Source organism: Crinia signifera, chromosome 11 (genome assembly GCF_055691185.1).
Source record: "Crinia signifera chromosome 11, ASM5569118v1, whole genome shotgun sequence".
Lineage (NCBI taxonomy): Eukaryota > Metazoa > Chordata > Amphibia > Anura > Myobatrachidae > Crinia > Crinia signifera.
This window is the reverse complement of record NC_139227.1, coordinates 41648372-41663392: the sequence shown is the minus strand read 5'-3', so window position 1 is coordinate 41663392 and position 15021 is coordinate 41648372. Positions and strand designations below refer to the sequence as shown.

At 45.3% G+C, this 15021-nt stretch overlaps 1 long non-coding RNA gene across 3 annotated transcripts in view; it reads right to left on the bottom strand.

The window, feature by feature from the left end:
* The window catches only part of LOC146045211 (uncharacterized), a 37457-nt gene extending 22578 nt beyond the window's left edge, over nucleotides 1-14879 (bottom strand). The window contains exons 1-4 of one of the 3 annotated variants that reach the window (XR_014465387.1): nucleotides 14355-14876; nucleotides 12948-13215; nucleotides 8958-9152; nucleotides 4080-5179 (exon numbers count right to left, since the gene is read on the bottom strand). This is a non-coding gene — a long non-coding RNA (uncharacterized LOC146045211). Of the gene's footprint in view, nucleotides 1-4079; nucleotides 5180-8038; nucleotides 9153-12947; nucleotides 13216-14354 lie in introns of those variants that run through there. The other 2 variants (XR_014465386.1, XR_014465385.1) reach the window with 2 other exon arrangements.
* Between the last annotated feature and the right edge of the window lie 142 nt (nucleotides 14880-15021).

Here is a 15021-nt window from a genome sequence, read left to right as displayed (position 1 = left end):
TTATACCTATACAGTATAAATAGAGCTCCAGGCACTCACCTCCCTCACCCCTTGATGAAGTCTCTACGACGAAACGCGTTGGGTACAGCCTGCTGACTCCTCCATTTTAGATAAGTGACACTCCACTTCAGTTTTTTAAGAAAACGTTTTTTCCTTGATCCTGTTTTATGTACTTATTATAGCTTTATCTCTCTCCCCCTCCAACCCCTTTTTATAGCGAATTCCTTTGTAGGCCTTTTTATAATATTTCGCATATTTTACGTAAAAGTGTTTTTCAAATTTTTACCCATTGTTTGCTCTTTTAACTAGTACTGTGTACTTGAATAAAAAATCCTTTGTTTTTTACAACTGGATACGTTTTTTTATATAGGTACAGGTAGTCGCTATCCTTTATCCAATTTTGCTGCTAATTGTTATTTACACCCCTTACCAAGGTGTTTTTCCTTAAAGGACCAGCTGACAACCCCCTCCTTTTTTATAAAGGTTACCTATCATAACCATACTACTAGGTTATTTATTAGTCCAGAAACACAGGTGGCGCCATACATTCCCTTTTTTCTCTCTCTCTCTCTCTATATATATATATATATATATATATATATATATATATATATATATATATATATATATATATATATATATACATACAGAGGAGTCCGGTCAATAAGCGCAAATAATCCCTTGTAAAGGTAGAAGAACTGTCCATATGCTGGTAGGTCATGTAGTGCAGCTGTATTCTGGCGAGAGGTAACACCAAAACCTCAAGAAGAAGCACATGTAGAAGAAAAAACCACGATGTGATTATAAACGTAAAGAGCACTTTTACTGTAATAATATAGTCACATACATGTAAGGTTTAAAACAGCAGGCATGCGAAGGTATATTAACCAGGAGAAGCAAGTCAGGCGTCCACACGCTCACACAGAGTCATCTAATGACGAAACGCGTTGGGACGGTCCTGGATGACGTGTTGACGCTGTGACGTCGTCTGATCTGTTCTTGGTCCCGGCTTGGAGTTCTCAGCTGCTGCCGCGCTATCCGTGTGAGCGTGTGGATGCCTGACTTGCTTCTCCGGGTTAATATACCTTCGCATGCCTGCTGTTTTAAACCTTACATGTATGTGACTATATTATTACAGTAAAAGTGCTCTTTACGTTTATAATCACATCGTGCGCTCTCTGGTTTTTTCTTCTATATATATATATATATATATATATATATATATATATATTGAAAGAAGACGATGTCACTCCAGGTCGTCTTCTTTCAATGCATGCAAGTGAATTAATTTTCACCTTCGATGGGCACCCGGGCCAGCTGATTAATGTAACCGGAGAGGGGCAGTGCCGGACTTGACACACAGTATATATATATATATATATATATATATATATATATATATATATATAATACACAATAATCCACAACATGCTGAAACAAATTACATGGTTGTATACAATTTACAAGATTGGCAGCCTCACCACAGTGTCCCCCGAGGGCTAAGGGACCAACAAACAACACAGAACACAATTGTGGTACGGCGCCTCAACTTTTAGATAATGTTCTTGTAATATGGTAATCAATAATCGAGTGAAGCAAACAAGAAACGATTCTTCCGGTAACTTGTTTTATTCAGTTTTTCTTGTTGTCATAGGCAAAACATGTACAGTAGTACCAATGTGTTTCGTCTATAACGACTTCATTAGGGGAACATAATGATATGTCTAAAAATACAAGTACTTCATTTTAATACAAAATAACAGATTCATAAAACATAAAAAGATAAAAGAGTAAGCTTCACTGTAGACCCTTTTGAAATGTAAAAAATGAATGGAATGGCCAAAGGTGTATTTTTAGGGGAAAAAAACCCTAGTGATAAAAAGGTGGTGAAGGAAAAACCAATAGAGCTGAGAATACCTCTATATAAAGGAGAATGTTGTAGAAAGGAGTGAAACCTCCTGAACAATCTTGAGGGATACCTGTCCCTTCCTTAGTGGGTGCTTCTTTAGTCTAAAAAAACTGTGCGAGATTTGAGTGGTTTGGAGTGTGAGTTTTATAATAACTACAAATTATATGGAGAGTACATACTGTATCTCCTTAGTATTTGTGGATCCTTGGAATTCTATTCCGATGTGTGTGTGTACAGGTAATAATACCCCTAAAAATACATGATGTGACATACCTAAAATGGTTAAGGGCGGGATGTATTAATATACATCGCCGCCCTTCGCATGGCAGCCGCGGCGATGCTGCCGCATATGTACTAACATATGCGGCTAGCATCGGGTTGTGGTGACAGAGACCCCCACGATACCTTTGATGTGGTCTGCGGGGGTCTTCGTCACCTCCCGGCAGCTGCCAATGTCCCCCTGCGTCTCCTCCCCCCTGAAGCCGGATGTCCTGCCGGCTGTGACACCTCTGCTGGGGGAGGAGGAGATCAGGAGGGGGGGGGCGCACGGATCGCGGACGTCGGGCGGCGATAGAAGCCCATAGGCTTCTATAGGGTATCGCCACCCTCTTAAGGGCAAAACGCGTCTTCTTCTTGTGTATGGAAGCCATTGAAGCATCTTACAACTGTGGCAATTTACCTTTGTTGAACTTTTAATAAAAACCCGTTTAGACAAGACTTATTGCTCATTACGGTGGACTTTTGGTGGAAATTCTGTTACATTCAAGGTTATATACACCCAATCAGAGGGGTATCTAATAATAGCGCCAGTGCACTATTGCTGTGTATATATATTAATAGAAGTAATAGAGTGCGCTAGAATAAGGTTTTAATGATACCACCACCTTTTTCGGTTAAAACCTCTTATATACAGAGGAATTCTGCGTTTTTATTTGCATAAGAATTACAATGATAAAAACATTCAATAACATATACAAAGTACATGTGATTTCTCCAATCAATGAATGCTTGATGAACCTACGCGTTTCGTCTTAACGACTTCATCAGGCGAAATGCAAAGCGAATAATTCAATTAATCCTTATCAAAAGGTTCTTTATTGATAAAATTCAAGAAATCAGGAAAAAATCCACACTTGTGGAATGATAAAAATAATAAGCAAATGCTCCAAAAAGAGTTTTCAGTTGAGAGGGGCTTATTCCATAGAGATACCAGACAAATAGTGCTCCCACATGTGCCTCCTCCAAACAGGATGGCACACCAGGACAGTGTGGATTTTTTCCTGATTTCTCGATTACTTCTATTAATCTATTCACCTACTGCCCCTAACTAACAGGGGGGCTTACTAGAGGTGCAGCTGGTGCCCTACAGCACATCCAAAGGTACTCTTTTCATCATAATATATATATATATATATATATATATATATATATATATATTTCATTTCAACCCTTTGAGTGCCTAGTGAATTTTTCAAAATAGGTGTAGCAAACCTTTTTTATTCATCATAATGACTTGTAATGTTTACCTGTGTCCTTATATAGGAAATATCTGTTTTTTACACAACATTTTTTTTATTTGAATTTATATAACAAATGTGAGCAACGCTGGCATTTTTAGTGGAAATTTTGCACATCTCCCACGGAGATGTTGGCATTCTAAGGGTTAAATAAACAAAGCTCTATACTATGGTGAAGTCACTTGCTATTATGATTGGATGTGAGCCAATCACATGATGCATTTTCCCCCTTGCATCACATGATACATACACATAACTTTCCACAGTATTAATGTGCCACTGCCTTGGCTTATGTGCTGGACGCTTCAGCCCAGAATTATCACCTGTTTGTATAATTGCCCCCAACTGCACACTTGTTCCCTGCCCTCTAAACTGCCCTTGTTGTTACTACACTAAGGGACATGTACCAATGAACCAGCTCCTACTCTCATACTCTCATTTTCCAAACACAGCCTGTAACATGACAGTTGGGAGCTAATTGGCTGGTACTTTATCGCTCACCACTTTTTCTCTCTCTCCAATCTTGATTGCATATGTCCCATAGATTTTTAGTTTGCATATCTACTGTAAGTGACTACAGTCATTTGGAATCTGCAAGGAGAACCACTCCTTCCCCTTTGCGCCCTCTACAGACGCTAACTCACCCCCCCCCCCCCCTTCACCCAATCTGGTACCTTTCTTAACCCATGCTCAATGCTGCACTGATCAGCATTTACAGTTACCCGTTTAGGTGGGTGACCGTATACAACCCTGCACCTATCAGCATTTACAGTTACTCATTTCAGTGGGTGACCCTATACAACCCTGCACTCATCAGCATATACAATTATCCATTTAGGTGGGTGATCATATACAACCCTGCACCAATCAGCATTTACAGTTACCCATTTAGATGGGTGACCACATACAATGGTTCACCAATTAGCATTTATGGCTACCCATTTAGGTAGGTGATCATATACAACCCTGGACCAATCAGCATTTACAGTTATCCGTTTAGGTGGGTGACCATGCACAATGCTACATCAATCAGCATTTACAGTTATCTTTTTAGATGGGTGACCATATACAACCCTGAACCAATCAGAATTTACAGTTATTAGGTGTGTGACCTTATACAATGCTGAACCAATCAGCATTTACAGTTAACCGTTTCGGTGGGTGACGTATACAATGCTGCAGCAATCAGCTTTTACAATTACCCATTTAGGTTGGTGACCATAAACAATGCTTCACACAATCAGCATTTACAGTTATCCATTTCGGTGGATGACCATATATAACCCTGCACCAATCAGCATTATAGTTACCCATTAGGTGGGTGATCATATACAACCCTGCACCAATCAGCATTATAGTTACCCATTAGGTGGGTACCATATATAACCCTGCACCAATCAGCATTATAGTTACCCATTAGGTGGGTACCATATATAACCCTGCACCAATCAGCATTATAGTTACCCATTAGGTGGGTACCATATAAAACCCTGCACCAATCAGCATTTACAGTTATCCATTTCGGTGGATGACCATCATAGGTGTGCGCACATTGAGTGTTAGGGGTGCACAGGCACCCCCAAATACTGTGCCCACCCTTATGAACAACTCCCTGCCGCTAGCAATACCAGTAATACCTTTTACCAAAGTCTTTTGCTTTTTAGACCTGTATTCTATTAAAATTAGTGCCCATCAATCAATTGTGTGTTTTGCATTGTTAATTGTACTAGACCGTTGTCATATCACTACATACCTGCGTCATCCATATATATATATTTTTTTTCCAAAATAATTTTTATTGAGTCAGCAGCATGAAAAAAAAAAGACAGAAAGTACCTCATATAACACGTCAACAGAAGTAAAATGATAGCATGACATAGTTGGGTACAAAAGTGTCTAACATATATATTTTTTTACTTTATATGCATGTACTGTTATACAGAGTAATAAGAATATTAAAACTGAAATAGGCCGGAGATTATGTTCTGACTGAGAGATGTTTTATATTTTAGCGAGTACCAATAGATTTATGGTAAACATGCATTATTGGCAGTATTAGACACACCCAATGGGCAATGCTAGACACGCCCAATAGGTGGTGATAGACACACCCCTTTGACGGTGCACCCCCTAATAAAATGGGCTGCGCACGCCTATGATGACCATATATAACCCTGCACCAATCAGCATTATAGTTACCCATTAGGTGGGTGATCATATACAACCCTGCACCAATCAGCATTATAGTTACCCATTAGGTGGGTACCATATAAAACCCTGCACCAATCAGCATATAGTTATCCATTTAGATGGGTGACCATATACAATGCTGCACCAATCAGCATTTACAGTTACCCATTTCAGTGGGTGACCAAATACAATGCTTCACCTATCAGCATAAACAGTTGCATTACCCATAGACAGAATCTGATTGGTTGCTATGGGCAATTTCACCTCTTTTCATGCACGTCCTGACTTCCTCTAAAGAACAGTGAATCCCGTGCAGTTCGCTTTGTGCCGTCAGAGAACCTGCATTAGGACATCAGGTACATAACTAGATCAGAGTATGTGGGAGGACGACGTTCCAAGCGGCAGGTGGTGTTTACTGTCAACAAAATATGTAAAAGTGGCATAAACCCATATTTTGTAAAACTGGCATCCTCCATGAGCCTCAACGGAGAGGAAAATACCCCGTCGATGATTACAGGGTCTGACCTATCAGATAACTCAGGCAAGGAGACAAGCTTTATGTAAGTTCTTCATTACGGCACATCTGATATTCCCCATGTATTTCTTCCTCTGATGAAGGACGGAGATGGCTGCGCTGATACACAGCTTGTGACACGCTGTTTAAACATTGCCCCGCTGTAATTGGTCGTGTCATGACACATTACATTTATAACGTGCCCAGAACATTTCTGAAGCCATCATGGGTCTTTCATGTAGCAGAAAGCATCCTATCCCCATTCACATTGCATCTGATGTCTAAATCAGAAGTCTCTTCCATCTACATAATAACATATCTGTGGGGTGATTTGTGGTCCGGCTCTGCCAGAGTAACAGTAATAGGGGGGGAAATGACATTTAATAGGAGCAGCGGATTCCGGCTTTTATTTTTTATTTAAGGGAATAATGTCTGGTTTGATCAATTGAGAAAATCCTCTCAGGAGAAGGAGAATAGGAAATCAATTGACGGTTGTACAGTAGCTGCTCGTATTCTCTTGGGCCGGGTGCCGTGACGCCTGGGAGTCGGCGTGACAGGATAGAGGTACGCAGCTAGAAAGTCTTCAACAACGCCGGGGAGCAGTGGTCAAGGCTGTGCGGCAGTGGCCATTTTGCCAGCAATTTTTTATTGCAACTGTAGCAGAATGACAAATGGGTGAAATCAGGCCCAAATTGTGAGTGTACATCCTTGTGGTTCCGTGCGCATCGGATCGGAGTCAGAGGTCGGATGGGCTGACCATGATGTAACGCATCCAATATGGCAGGCGGGGAGAAAAGTGTACTGGGAGTGGGGTGCGGGAGAATTGAAAAATCCTATTCAAAAGACTGGACGGCTGCTGATTGGCTGAGAGTGCTCTCTTGGCAAATCAGAGGCCGCCCAGTCTTTTGAAAATGATTTTTCTATTCTGCCGCCCCCCCACCTGCGGCTCCCCAGGCTTACATGTGATAAATCACATCCGATTTTTTTACATGTGAAAAAATGGCACATCAATTGTCAAATCTTACTGAGCTCTCCCGGGGAACTGCCGTGGGAGCTTAGGACAAATCGGGGGAGAGATTTAAGGCTGTATGGGAGTTAAGAAAGATTTTGCTTTTGTGATCAACTCTGCATCAGGTCCATAGTTGTGCCTGGGGTTTTGCATACACAAGGAATAATACTGGAATATTAATAATAATAATAATAATAATAATAATAATAGTACTGGGTGTTATATTTATTACCTTTTCTGTGGAAAACCCTGAATACGGGGAGTTCTCCCCAGTTCATGATGAAGCTAGAAATTCTTACCAAATGCACATGGGCAGGCCAGTGGCGCAAATCAAGTTATCGCTCACTGCCTCCTTTTCTACATCTCCATCTGGTGGGGTATAAGGGCAAGAAAACCTTTTGTTTTTGCAGACATCCCACAGAGCTGCTGGCAAAAAACGCGTAAACTTTGCCTACCGTAATTACCGGAAATGCACAATGCCAAACCTTGCGGCAAAATAAATCTGCCCCATAAAATGCCGTTATCTGTGCCGGAATAAAATAAATCAGCGGTCACCGGATTTTACAGTCAATTCAGAGGTTCGGCGCTGAGGATATCACATAGTCCTCGCTTGTTTTGTTAACGTGACAACTGAGAAGAGCAGAAGTGGAGCAGATGAAGGATTTATACTGATATAAAAAGATAACAACAAGGAGAAAACTGTCTGCTGTGATACCGGCGATGATACATTCCCCCTAATGCAACACGGATTATAGCTGACTGCATTGTATGCCGGTTTGATACCAAGGAGAACGTCACCTGTCACTTTATAGGCCTCCGACAGTAACAAACCTATCCAGATCATTATTGTCACGCCAGTAAAGGCATCGAGCACCCCCCCCCCCCCCCCCCCACAGGCTTGCTTCTGTGCCTCCTGCCTCCTCCTTTGTTCAAGCTTCTTATTAATGTGACACTTAGTGCATCGTTATCACACACCCCTGTCGCACGGACACGACAAATGACTGACACATGTCACAGACACACACGTGGGGGGGGGGGGGGTCTCATAAAAAATAGATGTTTAATGGACCAAATATTGTTTCAATGAATGAACAAAAAAATGGGGTAAAGCTAACGTGAATAAATGACTTCATAAATTCATATAACGCAGAGGGCTCTTTGTCAGAATGCATTATATAATAACAGCCATGTTGCTTCTGAGCCTTCCCATCGCAATGACTAAAACCCAGCTTATTGCTCCCTGGGGTCAGCTCTCCGATCCCTCAGTCCCCTCCTGGCAATTTTCACTTTACATTTTTATTACTGTACTTGTATACTTAGTCCATCACTGTCCACCTTGTATTATTGGGAGCCTTAATTGCACACAAGCGGATGTGAGTAAATATCGGAATAGACTTCATTTTGCATAATAGACTTTATTGCATAAATGTATTTTACATTGTTTGTGTGCGTTTTGCCAACGCTCCTCATTACGCACCTCGTGGGGATATTGCTACCATAAAGTCTGGATTCGTGCGGTGGTGGGGGAGGCGAAATGTTTATGAGACGCGGATGGAGTGAGCAAACCCGTCAATTTGGACAAAAAAAAAAAAGTAAAAAAATAAAATGTGTTAAAACAATAGATAAAAGTTTTAGATTTGGTTTGTGTGTGGAGTAAGTGTTGTCGGATGGGGGGGGGGGATATTTAGTGACCAGGAAATAAAACTGTATTGCTGTTCCACTAAACTTACATATGTGGCAAACCATGGTGCACCTGGTATAATAATGCAAGGTGGTCATAAAAAAAAATAGCGAATAATATAATCGCAATCCACTCACAATTTGACTGACACAATGCCGGTGTTTGGGGGGTGTTGGCCAATGCTAATGACGTTTCTTGTTGTCCTTTACATCATGATTGGCGAATGACCAGTTCCAACAGTCTGTGTTCTGAGGCTACACATGGCTGCACCTGTGCATGGGACAAACCATCCTGATCACCCTCCCCTGGATCCGCCAATGGGGACACTCCTCCTACAATATAATAGGGAAAGTGGGCAGTTGTCAGAGAAGTAAATAACTAGAACACACAAGAATTGGCTGAGTGCCCGTAGACTTTGCTCTGTACTATAGGCTAAGAGAACTGTAGGATCAAAGCATTGCTTTATTCTAATCTGAGCCCGAGAGCATCCGAAGTATGAATTAGTTTGAAAGAAAACCAGTTGTGGGATTACAAGACTTGCCACTATCAGGGAATGCTGAGACTTCTAGTTCTACAACAGCTGCAGCCTTATAAGCTGGCTATTATGTAACCAGTTTTAGGGCATAAATGGAGTTTGCATTAAACCTCTTACTACAAATCATATATACAGAAGAGCCACCAGCTGGTGGGGCATGCTGGAATTTGTAGTCCAACAGCAACTGACTAGCCTCACTACCTCTGGGATAAATAGTCCACATCTGTGCGCTATGTGCATGTAGAAAGGGGGTTATGTTTACGCCTCGTCTCTCTTTATGTCTGGGCCTTGTGAACAGAACCCGGAATCTGTTGCAGACGCTCCAACACATGTATATAGGTTAAGAAGTCCGGGGGGAGATTTTGTGCCAGCGAGACCCGTTCCTGCTGATCTCTCCAGCTGTACGGTGTGGAAGCGGAGAAGTGCTGCCGTTAATAAGGGTATTCATCATGAGACAGACTATTTTTGGCATTGTCTGACAGTCTCAGAAACTTGGATTTGTCCCTTGAATGTGAACTTATCTGTTAATTACGCTCAGAGAGACTGTTTCCCCCTGTCGCCCTGCAAGTTAGTTAACGCAGAGCAATTCTCCAGGTGCTGCGGGTCTGATTGGTTAAGTCCCAGACGCGCAGCACATTTTGCGTGTGATTGGAAAACAGCGTCTCAGGCACCTGGAGATTTCCAACAGGAATCATGTTTAAATATTCATTACATTCTGTAACTACCAACCTGAATGACACTGTTTTGTGCCAGTCTAAGCGTGTACGCAGTTGTCCTTATAGGCCTCAAGCATAAAGTAATCAGAATCAGCTTTATTTGGCCAGGTATACTTGTGTATACTGGAATTAGATTTGGATTGCTGTGCAACAGTCAGTGTGGGACAGGGGCGGATTGGGAATTAAATCCAGCCCGGGAAATATCTTAAAGCAGCCCTAATGGGGGGGAGGGATCTGTTGTGCGGCAGAGGCACGCCCAATTTTTTTCAGGGTGTGGCCTAGCGATAGGGGCTTGGCCTATTTAAATGAGACCATGCCCCATTATCGCTGCTGTGGCGGCATGGCTAGTGGCTCTCTGAGCTGCTGGCTATGTCCCCAGCCCCTCAGGCTGCAGATAGGTGCATGTGCACAGCATCTATTCTGCAGCCTGTGGGGCTGGGGAGATAAAGACAAGGGGTGACAGTGGGACTATCAACTGCCCCCCCCTTTGTGGTGAAAAAAAGCAGTTTACTTTTTTTCACCACAAAGACCCGAGTGACATCTGTTTGTATATCGCTATTTGTGTGGAGTCGGTTTGACGAGTGATGGGCACCTGGGCATTTTAAGTCTTGCGACTAAGAGGATGGGCAGTGCCGGACCGTACAGCAAGATATAGATTATATATAGATAGAGAGAGAGAAAATGTACAATACCGGCTCTCCCAGCGTCCTGATACCAACTACCCTGGGTGCCCGCTGCAGGTAAGGCTAGCCAGCCTTAGGTAAATACAAGATATACGGATGAGCAGCACTCCTGAGGACCAATAATACACGCTTACTGGTCGGCTGTAGTCGGCTTGTAGGCATATTAACACACCCCCCCCCCCCTTCCCCCTAGTCCCATTGGCTGGAGCATACAGAGCTGGGGGGGGACACACGACAGCGGCAGGGGATGGGACAGCGGCAGTAATTGTGTCTCTCCCCGCTCACATTCTCAAGTGCAGGGAAGGAGAGAGCCGCCGCCGATGCCCAGCCCACTGCTGCAGCCTGATCCGGCGAGCGCTGCTCGGGATTACCAGGCTGCCCTCTCCACCATCCGCAGACATGGTGGAGCTGTCTTCCAGCGAGGAGGATTGGTTGTCTTCTAGGGGGAGGGCGATTGCCCCCTTCACCTCCCCCTCTATCAATCCCTGGTTACACAGGCGGCACACACAGCGCTGCCGGCTGCTTACACTTCCTGCTGCCTAGGAGGAATGCCACTTCTGATAGGGTGGCAGCATCCAACATCAGATTGGCCCCTCACTGCTGCCCGTTCAACCATAGTCACAGCCAGCATGCCTCCCTGTGATAGGTGCCGCAACTTCAGTGGCGTAACTAGAAATTTTGCTCCCCCCCAGCCCAAAAAAATTGTTTTGCCAATTCGGCGCTTCCAGTGCTAACAGTAAAAATATGCCCAAACACGAATTAAAGAAAAACATAAGAATTTATGAAGAACCTATAGTGTGGCCATTCCAAAAAAGGGTTTGTGGCAATGCTTATTAGACAATATGCCACATGCTGTAATGCACATTACAGAATATGCCACACTGTAATGTCTATTACATATTATACCACACACCATAATGACCCTTACACATTATGCCCCATACCTTAATGCCCATTACACATTATGCCACATACTGTAATGTCCATAACCATTATGCCACACACAGTTATGCCAAATGCACATTATGCCTTATTCTAGTTCACTCTTTCTGACAAAATCTTTCTTAGATGGACAAAACCATGTGCACTGCAGGGGGGCAGATGTAAAATGTGCAGAGAGAATTAGATTTGGGTGAGTTATTTTGTTTCTGTGCAGGGTAAATACTGGCTGCTTTATTTTTACACTGCAATGTAGATCTCACTTTGAAGTAAAACCCCACCAAATCTAATTCTCTCTGTACAAGTTACATATACCCCCCTGCAGTGCACATTTTGTCCATTTAAGAAGTATTTTTTTCAGAAAGAGTGAACTAGAATAAGGCCCATAGTGACACACAGTGTAGGTGGATCCAGAACAAAGTGACAGGGGGGTCACCATGACAGTGGGAGAGGTTATTTGTGTGAACTCCTGGAACAGTGGCCATGGCCTCACAATGGTGTCATCTTAAAGGGAATGATGTAGAGAGGCAGTGGACAGTAAAAAGGTAACAGCGAGAGGCAAAGAGTGATGTCTGAAAGAGGCAGAGACCGACAGGAGAGAGAGGGAAATAGGGAGATAGTGACAGTCACACCAGGGAGAAGTAGATGGGGATGTAGTTGATAAATGGGAGAGATAATGGAAGATAGAGGGGCAGTGATTAACAGGGAGAGACAAAGGGTGACAGTGAGAAGCAGTGGGTGACCTCAGGGAGTAAAAGAGGTAGCAAGTGGGTGATGCCAGGAGAAGGCAATGTGTGTCAGAGGATGGCAGGTAGAGGCATTGGATGACAGGAGAGAGAGGTGACAGAAAGAGATAGTGTGGAAGGAGGAGGGGGGAGGGGAAGGAGTGAGGGGGATAGAGGGGAAGGCGGGGAGGGAGCGAGGTAGAGAGAATGGAGGGGGATAGAGAGAGTGGGGTACAGGGAAATGGAGAGGGAGAGACAAACAAAGAGGATGAGAGGGAGGGAGAGAGAGGCTAAGGAGGGAGAGAGAGGGAGAGAAGGGGAGGAGAGAGAAATGGAGAGGATGGAGAGATCAGGGGTAAAGGCAGGGAGAGAAAGGAAAAGAGAGACGGAGGGGTGGATAGAGAGAGATGGAGAGACGGCGAGAGAAAGATGGAGTTGGCTAACATTGGTGCAAGTGTGGTGTGAAGCAGCTTGGGAGGTAGAGGGCCATACTGCCACATCCTAAGCTGAGCTAGACCTCTCGACTTACCTCTGGCTGTCAGCTCCCGGCAGCTGCAAGGGTCAGACCCCATCTCCCGGCTCCTGCTTCTAGATGTCAGCTTCTGACTCCCGCGAGGATCAGACTCCAGCTCCCGGCTCTTGCTTCTGGCGTCAGCTCCTGGTGTCTTTCAGGGTCAGGCTCCCACCTCTACATGTCTGCTTCTGGCTTGGCCTCCAACCTCCGTGATGCACTGATGCTGTTTTCTTGCTGTCTTGACAAAGACCCTGATGGGGTTGAAACGTGCACAGCAGGCTCTCTGCAATTGCCAGGGATGACAACAGAAATTATGGGTCCCCATAAACTGTTATCTATGCCGCCCCCCCCCTCCCCATCAAACGTCATCAATTCCTTCCCATGCTGGGACATAAACTGGACACACTCGCTCCCCCCTTTGGTCTGCGCTCTATCACACTGACCCTCGCCCTGCGGCCTGCTCTCTATCACATTGACGCTTTCCCTCACCCAGTGGCCTGTGTCCTATCACACTGACTCACTCCCTCAACCCGTGGCCTGTGTCCTATCACACTGACACACTCCCTCAACCTGTGGCCTGTGTCCTATCACACTGACACACTCCCTCAACCCGTGGCCTGTGTTCTATCACACTGACACACTCCCTCAACCCGTGGCCTGTGTCCTATCACAATGACACAGTCCCTCAACCCGTGGCCTGTGTCCTATCACACTGACACACTCCCTTAACCCGTGGCCTGTGTTCTATCACACTGACACACTCCCTCAACCCGTGGCCTGTGTCCTATCACACTGACACACTCCCTCAACCCGTGGCCTGTGTTCTATCACACTGACACACTCCCTCAACCCATGGCCTGTGTCCTATCACACTGACGCTTTCCCTCACCCAGTGGCCTACGCTATATCACACTGACACACTCCCTCAACCCGTGGCCTGTGTCCTATCACACTGACGCTTTCCCTCACCCAGTGGCCTGCGCTATATCAAATTAACGCACTCCCTCTACCCGTGGCCTGTGTCCTATTACACTGATGCACTCCCTCACCATGCTGCCTGCTCTCTATCACACTGATACACTACCTCAACCCGTGGCCTGTGTCCTATCACACTGATACACTCCCTCACCCCACGGCCTGTGCACTATCACACTGACACACTCCCTCACCCTGCACAATATCCCACAACACACTCAATTGCCCTGCCCCTGTGCTCTATTATGCTGACGAGCTCCCTGACCCCACACAGGATAATTCTGACCCTCCCAACTAATTAACCCTCATACCCTGAGGCCTAACTCTTAACCCTCCCTCAGCCTAACACTTACCCCCCCCCCTTCCCTGAGCCTAACCCCCCCACCCCCACCCCTCAGCCCAACCCACCCCCCAAATAAACACACATACCATAGCCTGCACTCTTACCTTTGGAACATCCACAGAGTGCAGTCTGGTTGGTTTTGGGCAGCATCTCTTCCCCTTTGCCTAGGCAGCAGCAGCGGCAGCCATCACACCATGTAGCTCCGCCCCCCAACCAGTTCCCGTTTAGCTCCGCCCCCATCGGGTCCGCGAAGCCCCGCCCACACACCGAAGGGGGGGGGGGGGCTGTTTTGGGGAGTGGGCAGTGGCTGCCGCTCTCACGGCATGCATTGCAGCTGGGGTAGTGGAAGGTTAGTGGGAGCCAGGCATGGTGGAAGGGGAAGCGGTGGACAGAGAGGAAGGGGGAGCTCTCTGGCTGTCAGTGTGAGGACGCTCAGTGACCCGCCCCATCAGGGTCACTGAGCATCCTCACACTGACAGCCAGAGATAGAGAAGTATACTATTGGCTGCAGCTGCTGCAGCAGGGCTAAGTTGAGGGACTCCTACCTCCGGCCGGTTCCGGAACTTCCCAGAGCTAATGAACGTGCACCCAGTGGTGCTGGCTCCTCCCCGCCCCGCCTGGGGCTGCGGAGGACAAGTTACGCCACTGCGCCCCATACTTCCCCACAGCCTTTTAATCATTGCGGGAGGAGCTGTGTGCGCCCGCACATGCGCACCAGCCCTCCCGCGGCCATTTTAACTGTGGGCACAGCCGAGGCCGGCCGACTGCGGG